At 44.8% G+C, this 13,933-nt stretch overlaps 1 long non-coding RNA gene across 2 annotated transcripts in view; it reads left to right on the plus strand.

Moving 5' to 3' along the window:
* The window catches only part of LOC128852529 (uncharacterized), a 65,280-nt gene that overhangs the window by 19,625 nt on the left and 31,722 nt on the right, over nt 1–13,933 (plus strand). For both annotated transcript variants that reach the window (XR_008450427.1, XR_008450428.1), the window contains exon 5: nt 9,862–10,089. This is a non-coding gene — a long non-coding RNA (uncharacterized LOC128852529). The remainder of the gene's footprint in view (nt 1–9,861; nt 10,090–13,933) is intronic.

The following is a 13,933-nucleotide window of genomic DNA, read 5'->3' on the forward strand; positions in this document are numbered from 1 at the left end:
CTCTGCCAGAGATGCTTTTCCACTTGCCAAGTGATTGTTTAATGCTCTGACGCACTACTCAAATTAGAGCTTTGTATTAAGTACCCTACTTATTAAGTATTAATTAACAGCAATAACCAATTGCAGTGTAAGATAATTACTTCACCCAATAACAAAATACTTCCCAGGGACTCTCAGTTGTTACATCAGCTCTACCTTGCCCCTGGCTTTCCCGCTGCTTCCTCTCAAGCTTGGCAGCTATCAGTGGCTTTGCAGAGGCTTTTTCACACGAATGTCTGTTGTCACACTCCCGCGATGATTGCTCCTCTGAACCATACAACTGAGCGCGTTCCCTGAAGGTCTTACCAAGATGCAGCTTAGGCTCTGTAGCTGTCGGGTGTTTCAAATATGCATAAGCTATTGTCGTACTTCTGGACTATTTATTTCCCGCTCATCTGTCTGTTTTGTGGTGGATTTTCCTTTGTTCTCTTTTCCATTTCTTTGGAGGCTTACGAAATCCTCGCTGGAAAAGTGCGAGTAGTGAGCATAGCTGAATCGTAATTCCGTCCATCGCTGGCTTGATGTATGGGCTTGAACAAGTCACATAACCTGGTTGTGTTCGGAGCTGTGTCAACAAATGCAGTGCTGTGTCAACAAATTGAAAAGCACTAATTGAAAGCCCCGTAATTAGAAAAACAGCCTGGAAGATTTTTTCACAGGATGCTTTCTGTATTTTAACAGCAATATCAATGTGATGTGTGGTACCTTATAGGAATAACGGCGAGAAATCCTAGATAGAAAATCAGGGGCACAACCTTTATAATCTTAATAAAATATCCGTAGAGAGCATTGCTGAGAGCTGTCTGTGAGGGAGGATCCGATGCATGTCAGATCCTTGCTCCAAGTCGACAGCTCGGCTCTTGCCGTGTCTGCCGTTCTGTGCTGATTTCTTCAGTGTCCCACCCGGTGGTAACTCGGTTGAGGTTTCCTCCAGCGTAGAGAAGCTGCCGAGTGGACATTTTATTCATTAAAACACTAGGAAGAGGATTTATAGTTTTGATTTTAAATGCAACTTTCCTATATCCTCCAGTGATACAGCTTACGCAGTAGAAATTGAAATGCAAACTTGGAGCTCCGTGGAAGCTTTTGAACTGCTTAGGGACATCTGTTGTTAGTGCCATGGGCAGGCTCTGGAACAGACAGTGCTGCTGACAGCAGACAGGAGAAGATCCGTCCGGACAGCGTTAATCACAGTCTTTGGCAGGCTGGGTGTTCAAAGCCAAGCACAGATGGTTGCCCATTCTGCAGTCTCTCCCTTCAAGTACGAACTTGCCTTTATTTGTAGCTTGGTGGTATTTTGTGAATCTATTTCATTTTAGCACATTTTATGTCTTACGCTCTCATCAGGCAAGGACTGCCATAATTCTCCCCTCCAGCGACACTGGCCTGACAGCTCAAATTTGATCCCCCACTGCACTTCTCCCACACTGGAGTATGATGCCTGGTGTCTCCTTTCGTTTAAATGCTTTTTATTTGAAGGGGCTCAACTTAACAAGAGAAATAAATCTCTTTCAGCTTAAGTAATACTTCTTTATTTCCTTTCATCCCAATCAAATGGGAACTTGATTAGGAGGAAATGTAATGCAGATCATCGATAAAAATATGCTTCAACAGCTTTGCATCTGGAAATGATCCTAGAAATACCATTGTTCATTGACAACTGATTAATAGAAACTCTTTACATAGTCATTAACGTAGCTGACTGAGGCTTCTGTAATCAACGGCATTAATGCTTCCATCAGGGTAACAAAGGAGGCAAGGGAAACCTCACAGCACATTTTCAGCGTCCCCGTCCTACAGAAATTGTAACTGTGAAGGTCGTCAGCTCAGTTGCCTGACGCGAACGGTGCTATAACATCAGCTGGGCGCTTAGAGCTTGCCTGGTGTTTAAATCCTAGGTGCACAATGAAGATCTCAGCCAGCTCCTGCAGGACTTGATGATCTTCAAGTTCTTTTCCAGCCTCAAAGGTTCTATGCTTCTATGATCGCTTTCATCCAGACCGGTTTTAATCCAGTAGCACCAGCTGGGATGATACTTAACGTCCTCCGATACTTTGGAGGGGGAAGTAGTTTGTTCTGGGCTAACAGCTGTTCTTTGAATAGAGATCAAGCATTTATCGATGCCTTTGTGATAAGTGATTTGCACTGGGTGCAGGTGCTCAGGAGCTGGTGGAGAAGGGCTGCAGGGCCCTCGGTGAAGCTCTTTAGCTGTCTCCAATCAAGGGATTGCAGGGCACGTCCGAGCCCATCAGCCATAGGGGGGTACCTCTGTGAAAATGCTATTTAAGTGAGGCAAACACACAAGGGAGCAGTAAGGAGTGAGAAAAATGGAGAGTAATTAGTCTGGAAAGCTGGTTAGCACTCTATGTGTAAGCAACAAGCTATTAGTGAAATAGTTTTAGCGCAGAATCTCTATGCGCTGGATAAACTGGATTGCAACTTGTTCAAGTAAAATTTACCCACCAGGGAGTCTGGGTGTTTGTAAGCTCTGTGCTTGCACCTTCACAAAGTACCCAATGTAAAGACGCTGTTCGGTTGAGGGCGATCCTCTTCATCGCTACCAAAGTGCTCCTCTCCTTTTGTGGAGGTGAGTCTGTGCGCTTAGGGGTGTGCGTGTAAAATGAGATTAAGCAGGGAGGGTTTGCTTGCTGATTAAACTCTGTGTCTGTAAATAATTCTAACGTTAAGCACCGCCTGTGCCTTGTAGAGCTGTTGGTTGATGTTTTCTGTTAGTTCAGTGCTTAAACAGGAGTCTTAAAGATCGAGTATAACATTATGTTTGAGTAGTGGCTAATTCACCGTGCGTGACAGGAGTGGGGAATGGCTGGTGTTGCCCATAGCCCTTCTATCAACATCCAGTTGCCGCAGAATAACGGAAAATATGTCTCCTGCTGAGGTATATTTTCAAATCTGGGAAAACAGAGCTCTGTTTGAGTGGGACTGCATTACCGTGCCGAGCAGCCTGCCGGGACCTGGGCTTTCTGCAACGTCCACATGTGGTTACTGTGCAACCAGGAAAGTTTGTTCCAGTGCTCCACATTCGCTCTTCACCACATTAAGCCCTTCAGTACTTTTTGTTGTGATGATTGCTCTGATAAGGTACTTAAAGAACCTCAAGGAATCTCCCAGCATTGTAACTGTTCTGCAACAAATATGGGATATCTGCTGGGAAAGGAAGGATCTGGGTTATTCTGTAGTGCGGTATTTCTTCATTCAAAAGCAGTGCTTTTGCAGGCAATTACACTGTGCTGGCAGAGCAAATCTCAGTGAGCAGTAGATAAAATTCATAATTAATGAGCTTTGGCTACCACTGTGCTGATTCTGTTCAAAATAAGCTCACATTCCGCATTTGCTTTTCTAAATACTAATGAGTGTAGAATCAAATGTCATTTAGATGTATATAGCCTAGGGAAAAAAGTACATTCTTCAGCTGTTTAGTACCTGTCCCAGTCTGTTTTCAGGGATGTGTTGATTTTGGCCTCTGGGCACAAAGCAGTAAGAAGAAAAACCTTCTCCTCTATTCTATCTCAAATGCTTTCTGTAGGGCAAGACAAATGTGTATCAGCTGAATATCTAAAACGTGAAATGAATGGAGGTGCCCGTGTGAGCCGAGTGCCTTCTTTGATATCGGTGTTTCCTTTCTATTGCTTTCCTTCCTCCTGGAGGAAATATCCACAGACCTTGCTGTGGCTTGCCTTGGGGATATCTCTTTCCCAGCCAGAAAGCAGTGCAAGTGGTGGGCTAGGAGGATTGAGAAGGCTTCGTGCTCCTTGTGGAAAGCGAGAGTAGTTCTGAAGAACCCTCACCATCAGAGCACCGGGAGAGAGAGACACAGAAATACCAAGGTCTTGACCTAAGGAAAGGAAGCTAAGCAGAGCAGGAGGTGGCACGGAGAAGGAAATGCCACTTTCTATGTGGGAGTCGGCAGCAGAGAACCTTATCCTTCCTCTTCCTGCTGCGTCTTGGAATGAGTTCCTTGGTAATAGAACCTGATAACTGTGGGATAAAAGTCTTCCTTGTCCTTTTGGGCTCTCTTTAGTATTTCTTGCTCAGGAACCTCTCTTATTCGAGGCTGACCAAATAATCAGACCATAATATAGGAAAACTGACCAGCTTCAGACAGCAGTAGCAATGAACTCTGTCCTGTTTTGACAGTGACAATAGTTGAAGAAGTGGCCAAGGTGGTCGTTGTGTTGCTTTTAAGTGGTAGTTGCTGGTCCTGCAAGACACCTGGGAGATATCTATGGTATTTGTACAAGTATTAATGTACCTTTCCCGTTGCTGTGATGCTGTGTTACCACCTTCTCACAGAGCAACCTTACCTTGTCTCCACAAACGGCCTTGAGAAAGCTGTTCAATTGAGAAAGAGAGGGATTTTGAAATGGATCTGCAAGTGCTCTGGTGTTCAATTCTTTTTACAGGCAAATTGATGATCTGGAATGGCGCTCTCTAAATTAGCAGACACTTGCCAGAAACTTGGTTAAACTCCTTGTACTGTGATTTACGAGGAGAGCCCCACGCAGCATCTTGCAAAAGGCAAACTCAAACACTGGTGCAAAGCCCATGAGCCCACGGAGAGCTTCTCCTTGCAGAAGTTTGGATTCCCCTTGTTTAGCTCACACTTTATAAAGCAAATAAAGAGTGTCTGCTGGGCTTTGAAATGGCAACAAGGAAGACTTGGCTGTTTGTTGGCAGAACAGATAGAACCGTGTGAGATTGCACTGAGATCAGGCAGATATGTGCAGACGTGGAGGATGAGGCTGCTGGTAGCTGAACCATTAATGGGGCCATTAAAGTGGTTAATCTAATATTAATTTTTATAGGACTTTTCTTTCTCCTGTCTTCCACTTGAAGACAAGGATGAGCCTTGTCTACACCTGCTTATGCTTCACCACTAAGGAGGTACCTGCAAGGTGAGGTTGTCTGCCCTTTTTCTCTTGGTACAGCAGCAGTGTCGTTCTGGCCAGTGGAAGAAAGGGAGGTTGCATTCGTGAAGCAGGTGTTAGCAGGTGTGGGAAGAAGAGGGAGACGCTTGAGAGCCTAACATCTGTTTTAGGGGGATTTGTTTGGTTTGGTTATTTCCTGCTCGCACTAGAGCAGGTGGTCCAGCTGGCTGAAATGGCTGGGCAAGCAACGAAAACATTGAGCTTTACCAAATTTAAGGCTGCCGGAAGAACCAAACAGTTTGGTAGATGGTTGTTCTTTGCTGGCTGTTTCAGTGATCCGAGTAAGTGCTTGGAGAATGGGCAGCAGAGCCAGAGATGTGCCGCAGGGAACTGGCTGAGTCTGGGGCACAGGGCTGTCCGGGTTTGGGCTCTCCCGATTGTTCAGGCTGGCAGCAATCCATTAATTGCTTGCAGAAATCTACAGAACGTTATAAATGAGCCCTGGCTGCTCAGGTAACCAGGAGAATATTCATGAAATGATCAAACTTCCCCATCTCACCTTTCTCAGTTTGACTGCTGAAAATGAGGGACACCTCAGCAGCCACCTCAAAGAGGGTTAAGAATTACAGTGTGACCAGTGGCTCGCATCTGTCAAGCCAGAGCAGGAGTTCTACTCTTCAAACCACACTTCAGATTAGCTCTGCCCGGGAAGGGATGCTATAATTTATTATTTTTCATCTGAGTGAGTGAGATGGTTTCTTAAAGTGTGGCGAGAACATATCACCCAGGGACCTATCAGGGAGGGCAGAACACTTCTCCTTCTTTCAGATCTTGGAGCCTGTGTCTCATAAGAAATTAATCTGTGTCTAAAGAGGATGATTTTTCATAATAAAAACTACACTTCTTCCCTACTGTATGTACTGCAAATGTTTATCTTCGCCCTGCTGCCAGTCCTGGTGACAGGAGGAGCTGGCTCTGTAGTTTTGTGTCGCTGCATGAGAAGCTTAATAAATTCAGGTGCTGGAACGTGTCCTGTGTGTGTGCACACGCCAACTAATGTCATGAAGATATATTTGGTCACTTAAATGCCATAACTCCCATTTACCAGTGAGCCACGGTGAGATCAGGCCAGGACAGAGCCCCCCAGGATCTGACTTTGGATGGATAGGAGGTCCTGGGGCACCTGAGATGTCATAGCGAAGGGGTGGCAGAGTAGAAGCTGCTTGTGGAAAACAAGAAACCCAGCTCTGGATGGCAGCAGAACTGGAAAAGTAACAGTGATTTGGGTCCTGGTGAGCTTTTGGAGGTTCTTAAGACTTTGACATCCTTCTCTGGGACAAACCCCCCCCCGTCGTTCTGAAGCTCTCAAGAAGCAATATCCCTACTCAGCTGCATTTTGAACTCGAAGAGCTTCAAACAGTCTTTCAGGTGGAGTGGAGTGTGCAGTGTGGGCATAAGCACCTTTTTTCCTCCCACAGTTTTTTGCACGTTGGGAAAGGTTTTAATATTCCCTTAGTATCCCAGTTCCTTTATAGACTAATGCAGTTTGCAGGGCATGAAAGAAAACCCAGCTTCGTAGCAGGATTCAAAGGGAAAATAAAGAATTGTGGTCTGTTTCAGATAATTAAAATATGCAGATATTTAGTGATCCATCAAGGGGTATAAATGACACTCTAATTTGTTTTAGAGCTTGAATTAGAGCGCTCTAGTGTAAAATTGTAATCTATGAATTAATCACAAAAAAAAGTTAACTGTATCTAGGTCAAATCCAGACATGAACCTCCACAAAACTTTTGCTTCATTCAGCTTTTTCACAATTATCTTTACTTTCTGGTGCCTCGAGGGAGGTAAAAACCCTTTGATATTTTTTTTTTTAAAGGCATTTTTTTTTCCAGTTTCTTTTTAACTTCTTTTCCCTGCCTCGTTTTTAAAGTAGAAAGCATTTTCCCTTAAAAAGGACAAAAAATAAAAGGTTTGTTTCATGTATGTTTTTCACTGAAGGTTGCTCAAATTCAACCAGTCCTATTGTGGCTGTAAAGGAGCCTTAAAATTTCATTACCGCTTTTCCAAAGAAACCAATTCAAGTGTCCAAGGCTCAGTTTCATCGTTTAAAGATCTCTCTCTAGAATTGCTGTCTGACTCCCTTCTACCCCTCTGTGGCTGCCAGGTTCAGTTCACATTTACTGAAGTATTTCTTTTGGGACTGAAACCAATTAAAACTGTGATGAATTAGAGGTTCTGCTTTTGGGTTAATTGTTACATCTTGGAATAATAGAATGATTTGGGTTGGAAGGGACTTCAAAGCCCATCCAGTTCCAACCCCCTGCATGGGCAGGGACACCTCCCACTGGATCAGGGGCTCCAAGCCCCATCCAACCTGGCCTGGAACACCTCCAGGGATGAGGAATGTGTGAATTCTCTGAGCAACCTGTGCCAGAGCTTCACCACTCTCACAGGAAAAAAAAATCTTCCTAATATCTAATCTAAATCTCCCTTCTTTCAGTGTAAAATCTTAGCTTCGTGTTCATGAGGGTCCCGCTTTGCAGGTTACTATGAGGTTGAATATATTCTTTTTCATTCTTATTTATAGAGAGACTGAAAAAGAGGGAGCTCTGTTGCCAGCTAATACTCTATTTCTAGCTGAAGATCTGAAGGGTGGTTGTTCTGGGGTATTTTATTTGTTTTTCCTGTGATAGACACTGCTAAAGGGTCATCTTTTGCTGATGCTTCCCTGCTGAGTTCCAGACTCAGGGTTCTGTAAGAGACTGAAATGCGGGGCTGCAACTAGTCTTGCATTTTCTCCAGTGTGATTGGGTTTTTTTTTGTTTTGGTTTAAACTGGATTCCTGTTTCAGCAAAAGGACCTATTATTTGCATGAAGTTACTTAAACAAAAAGGTATTTTTGCACTTGCTTCCTCCTTGAACTCCTCCTTTCCCCTGCAGTTGGTTTCTAGCCAGCCCTGGGTGACTGTGGGCATGTTGAGAAAATGGAGTTGTTTCTGCACGAGCTTAGATGTGCTGGTTGTGCATCTCCAGGACTTTACCGGAGATGCAGTCCCGCAGACTTGTCTGCAGCTACGGAGCGGCCAGCCTGTCCCTGTTAACCAAGGAGATATTAGTGAACAGGGATTGTCGTCTTGATATAACTCTCTGTTAAACTTGTTCTGGTGGTAGAAAAAAAGTTTATAAGTGTATATCTATAAACGGAGGGTGTCAGAGCTCCTATGGAAACTATAAGCCCAGCACTGCCTGTTTTGGTTTCTACTTCTGCATTAAAGTCAGTCTGTGCTTCATCTCCAATGGAATTGGAAGTCCTTGCCTTCCCTTCCCTAAATAGAACACCAGCACAGCAATTCACCAAGGCTGTCTGCACCAGGAAACGGTACGATGAACTGCACGAGACACGGTAAATGGCACAAAGAATCCATATTCCACTCGTACGAGTGACTGCTCTTCATGAACTGCCGTTCAAAGAGCTTTAAATGTAAAGTGGCCGTAGAAATGAGAAACAAAACATTCTGTTTCACCTCCTCTCTTTCCCTTTTATGTTAAAGCTCTTAACATCAGCTTGCTTTGAAAACGTAACATCTCTTCAGGTTTGAGGCACCGGGAATAGCTCCCATAAATCTTCTCCCTTTATAAGACTTGCATACAGAGAGCTGGAGTTTGAGAAAGAGTTGAGTATATTTTAAGGCATTGGTGGTTGAGTCACCATCCCTGGAGGTGTTTAAAAGATAAGTAGATTAAGTGCTTAAGGAAATGGTTTAGTAGTGGACAGGTGCGGTTGGGCTCGATGATCTCAAAAGTCTTTTCCAACCAAGCGATTCTATGGTTCTCTCAGCAAATGATGTCCGGGATGTGTCAAGGAGGGGTGAGTTCCCAAACCCATGAAGGTGGGGTAAAATCCAGCATACACCACATCTTCCATGTATTCATTACTGTGAGAAGAAACACAGGGTGCTTTGGTGTTGGCAGCAGTGCCATTTACACATTGCTACCCGAAAATCGTGGCAGGGCACACCCTCCTAGGCTGAAGCCTGTCTGTGGCAGCCCTCCTATTAAACCATATACAAAGTCTAGTGCTGTATCTGACATTTCTGCCTCGCACCAATCAATTGTATTTGGCAGTTGTACGCCTGAGCTGGCTCTCGGAACATGCATCTTATTTCCAAAGCTATTCCAGCATGGGCGACTTGTGGGAGCGTGTGGCAGTGCTGGCTTCGTTCTGTTAAACTCCATCTACTTTCATCCTGGTCCCAGCCTGTATCCTTTAAACCCCTTCTTCCAGCTGGGTAGCAGGAGAGAATAAAGAGCCCCACCATCCTCTGGAAACCTTTCACCGATGTTGCAGGAGTTGCTAACAGTGGGCTGACCCATCCTCCTCTTCTTCCCCCGTTGTCCAGAGGTTTGCTTTTTGACTCAAACATGTAGCAGAGCTTGAAAAATGGCATTGATTTTTCCTTTATAAGGCTGCTACAGCCTTGCAGAGGAGAAAGTTCTGCTCCATTTGCCTTCACTGCCCGCATATTCATTCCCTGTGTGATGCTGCAGTGAGACAAAAAGTATAGTATAGACTGATCCGTGCCTTTGACCCTGCTCTTTGCGTTTACCAGGAACAATTAAACTCTTGCATTCCTTCTGTCTCTTACAGGTCACTGTTTTCTCTCCATTTTGGTAAGTCCAGGTTCTAATTTTCTTATGCTAAGAAAATAAAGAAAGAAAGAAACCCCAAATTCCTCCACTCCACACCAAAGCCAAACCTTGCGCAAGGCGGTGGGGTATAGTCATGTTCTGACTCTAATGGTATGACTGTTATCCATAAAATGGTCGTACAGGCTTAAAATACATCCTTACTCCTTCCAGAGATTGCAGCTCGAGTCAGTGTACAAATTCATCTGACCATTCTGCCTGGTCTCGCACTTCCTCTCTGCACCAGGGATTGCTTCTGTTGGTGACCGATGCAATGAGGCCTGATCCTTTCCCTCTCAAAACATCATCCTCTCACGCCCACGAGTGATTAGAGGTCTCTCCACAATGCTTCCCCCGGAACAGCTACGCAAGAGCAGCAGCAGCACAGTAAGATGACTGTGACCACTTCGTTTATCTACTGAAGGCTTGATTCATCTCAAGAGGACTCCAGTGAAATTGCTGCTTGTTCCCGCAGGTAATTACACCACAAACTGCTCATCGGGAGTCCAGACACAACCTTTGCCCTTTGAAGCTGCTCACAAGCGCTGTTCTGCGTTGCTGAATTGCCCAAACAGTGGTTCTGAACGCCCTAAAATCGAGGTGTTGCTGTGTGGCTCCTTCTCCTGATCCACAGTGAGGAGCATCTGTGCTTTTTAAGCACACTTGCTGGTTGCAGGGAAGACTACTCACATTTCCCAGGTGGCCTGTGAGCAATAGGGCAGCCTTTAATCAGAATAGACCTTTCTGACAGCTGTAGTCTGAATAAATGTCTCTTCTCCGCAGCTTTCCATTCTTATTTTGCTTTCCCCACTGACTTGCGCTCTCTCGCCACCACCAAGAAAACGGATTTATTTTTGAATGCGTAGCTAAGCTGGCAGCAATGTAACACCTTTTCAGTTCTCGCTTGGTGTAACGGCAGGAATAAATAACTGCTTTCTCTTTCTAGTCCCAAAAATATTTCAGCTTCCTATGACTTTTTGGTAGAATTTGATTTATAGGTAGTTGTAGCCATGCATCGTTTGCATCTGTTGCAGATGCATGGTTTGCATCTGACCAGAAGAGATTTTTATTGTTCTGGAGTGACAACTTCAAAGGGAAACCGAAAGCCCCGATGTACAAGTCCTGGTTGATCCCTTCTCTTGGGCGCAAGGGCAAGGCAGAGAGCTTTGCTTTGGCAGAGAAACCTAGGACTAAGGAGACCCCGATGGACAGGGTGGGACTAGAGCCTTCAAAAAGTTGCAGCCTCAACCCTTGCCCTGAAGGTACTTAACCTTGAAATACGAGTTTCAAGAACAGGTGAGTGTTTGCTGCTTTAGATACGCTTGTTTTCCTTGCCGTCGGATGTAAAGCAACCTGTGCTTGAACTCCTTGTGCCCCCCTGCCGCTGCCTAAAATATCCTTCAAAAGCCCCGAGTGGTAGATTCCATACAAACGCTCCTGGATGCTTCTCTGTCTGTATCTCTTGTTGTTTCCTTGGGATGACTCTGGAAGAACAGAGTCTCTGCCCTCTGTTTGGTAACACTCATTGCTTTTCCAACCAGATTTGCGGGTTTATAGCGACCTCTGCAAAGCCTTAGCCCCTTATGCTTTTGAGTGTGGGTAAGTCTGAGCTGGAGGTGTTCCTTCTGCCATCCTACTGAGTCACACAGCATGTGAGGATGCTGCCAAGAAGTTGCTGGTGTATGTGGAGGGGGCTCTGAGCGAGAGCCTGGCGACGGCTGCCTGGGATGGAGATGGGGAACGCTGTGCTCGCTTGTTCCCTCGCAGTGCAATGGGTGGGGGGTTAATGGCATAAAGCTAGAAAGCCACTACTTCCCTCTGCCAGAGCTGTTCCATGCTGACCACCCCTGCTCGCTGAAACAGGAGATACTGCCCTTTTGACCACCTTTGCTAGAAGATTTCTGGGATGTTTTCTTTCTCTGGACTCCCACGTGGGAAATAAATCTTCCGAGTTGCAGATGGCAGCTCCCTTCGCAGCGGGGCAGACGTGCGGGAGGCTGTATCTTTATTCATAGAATATGTGTATGTGTCGCTCGCAGGGTGTTACTCTCGGTGTATTATATTAGAAATAGCTACTGTGTTAAGCTTCTAACTCTCACCTTTTTGCTTGTGCTCCTGATTTTGGAATAACTTGTGATTTGCAGCGTAAAACTTCTCTGTGGTTGAGAGAGCTAGTCGAGCTTTCTATGAAATGTCTACTGCTTTCTTCTAAAACCTTCTTCTAAGGTTCATTGTTTCCAGGAGCTGATTCTTAAGAACATGAAAAGACTTCATGTGTTCTAAGCTGGCACTGAACATCTCTGCTCATGTTGCTGGATAACTGAGCGCTTGGGTCATGAGTGGTAGAAGTGGCAGAATCCCCCAGTAGACTGTTGAACTGCTGAAAGTTGGCATTAGGAGGGGGGAAAAAAGTGGTATATTGCTTGATCTTCTGACCTTTCTCCCATTATTTGTGCAACATGCGCTGCCTTCTGCCCGGAATGCTGCAGCATTTGGATGTGCTGTGTTTCTGGGCTGCTGCTCTGTAGGGAGAACAAATGAAGTGGGAGGAAGAACAGAAAGAAAAATGAGGGTTTTTAAGAAGTATGACTCCCCTCTTCAGCTTACTAAGAGCCTCCTGCTTTCCTTTCAGCAAAGCTTGATTTATTCCCACTAAAAAAAAGTGACCCCCAAAAAGCCAGTCCCTTCCCCACTCAGCACGTGGGGGAAGATGCTTCTACACTGGACCAGTGGTGAGGTCTGTACCAGTCTGTACATCCTGGGGGCCGAGTAGATGTGGCAATCGTGTGGGCAATGACTAACCTGCCAGTACTTGGTCCACGGCTGATCTTAGCAGGAAGCTCAGCACCTGCGGCGAGACCCCATGGTAAGACCGTTCCTTCTGTCCTGGCACACCGCTTAGCTGGGACACTGATGGCCGGATACAGGAGCTGTCGCTGTGGCTATCATATCAATGTACGCATGAATTCTAGCATCATCTTTACCGTGAAGTTGTTAATGGAAATCATCACCCTCATTTAGTAGCTGCCATCACTTAGTAGATTAACCTTTATCAAGCAACTTTGCTATGCCAGCTGCACAGCAAAGTAATTACTTTTAATAGAATCTGCCCTTGATTTAAAGCCACAGGGGAAGCAATTAAATGTAACAAAAGGCAAAAGCCATGACTTATAAATGAAGATGGATGGCTTTTGTTATTTTTTTCATTATTTTTATTGTGTACAAGTACTAGAAAATATTCAGTCATCTCATGTTTTTGGGTTTTAAAATGTGATATTAGACTCTTACTCTATGGGTGAATGGAATGTCATCAGCACTAGCTCTGGGACTTGGATTGGAAAAAGAGCTTAGTATCATTCACGCTCAAGTCACAAATGACTCGCAGAGGCTTTGAACTTGAGCTGCCACTTGCTTCTAAAAGCTTTCTTCAGCATGAAGAGTGTACTTAGGATTTCTTAAATCTCACGATCTTCCTTACTTTTAGAGAATTAGGTAGGATTTTTCTTTGAACCAAGATGCACCCTATAGTGTTCTACGTGTCTATAGAGTTTTTTGATTAAGATTGTTCTAGTGAAAAAGAGTTGGTCGGTCTGTATCATAGGTATTCTCATGATGGCCCTGAGTATATCAGTTTGCAAACAATACATGGGCAACATGGGCACTTTTGTTGTAAAATTACTGCAATATACAAACCTCTTTGGGAGAGAAATCTGTCCTAGTTCTTCCTTCAAAAAAAATACTGTTTTTGCTTTGAAAGCTTGGCACGTGTATGGATTTGCATTGTGATTGTTGAGATGGGCCAGAAAAGGATTTTTAATTGATGTAGAATTAGATATACTTGTCTGCTGGGGAATAGTTTCTTCCGTGAGGGAGATGGAGATCATAGTTGTAAGGGTCTTTATGGCCTTGTATAGCAAGATGGATCTTTAGTGTCAGTCACGTTAACGAATTGGGCCAAGAGGAACTTCTTACGCTGCTGAATTGGGTGATCCTCAAAGTGAGCAAAGTGGGTTTTTTGGTTTGGGTTTGGTTTTCTTTTTCTGAGGTTATCATGAGTGAGAGGAGGGCCATGTCATGCAGTCATCCAGATTTCAGTGGCTGCACAGAAGGAATTGCTTGTGAGTAGCTATGGAGATTCCCTGCACGTGGAGCAAGTGTGGCGGCAGCATCTTGCCATGGCACTCATCATACCTAGCACCCGCCCCTAGCCGAGCCTCCGGGGCTCTTAGCTAAGCCTGAATGACTGCGAGAGAATCCAAAAGGCTCAACAGCGTAGCTCAGGCAGCCAAAACCAGTTCGAAACTAGGCTGTAGTAATAT

This window comes from Cuculus canorus, chromosome 6 (assembly GCF_017976375.1).
Source record: "Cuculus canorus isolate bCucCan1 chromosome 6, bCucCan1.pri, whole genome shotgun sequence".
Lineage (NCBI taxonomy): Eukaryota > Metazoa > Chordata > Aves > Cuculiformes > Cuculidae > Cuculus > Cuculus canorus.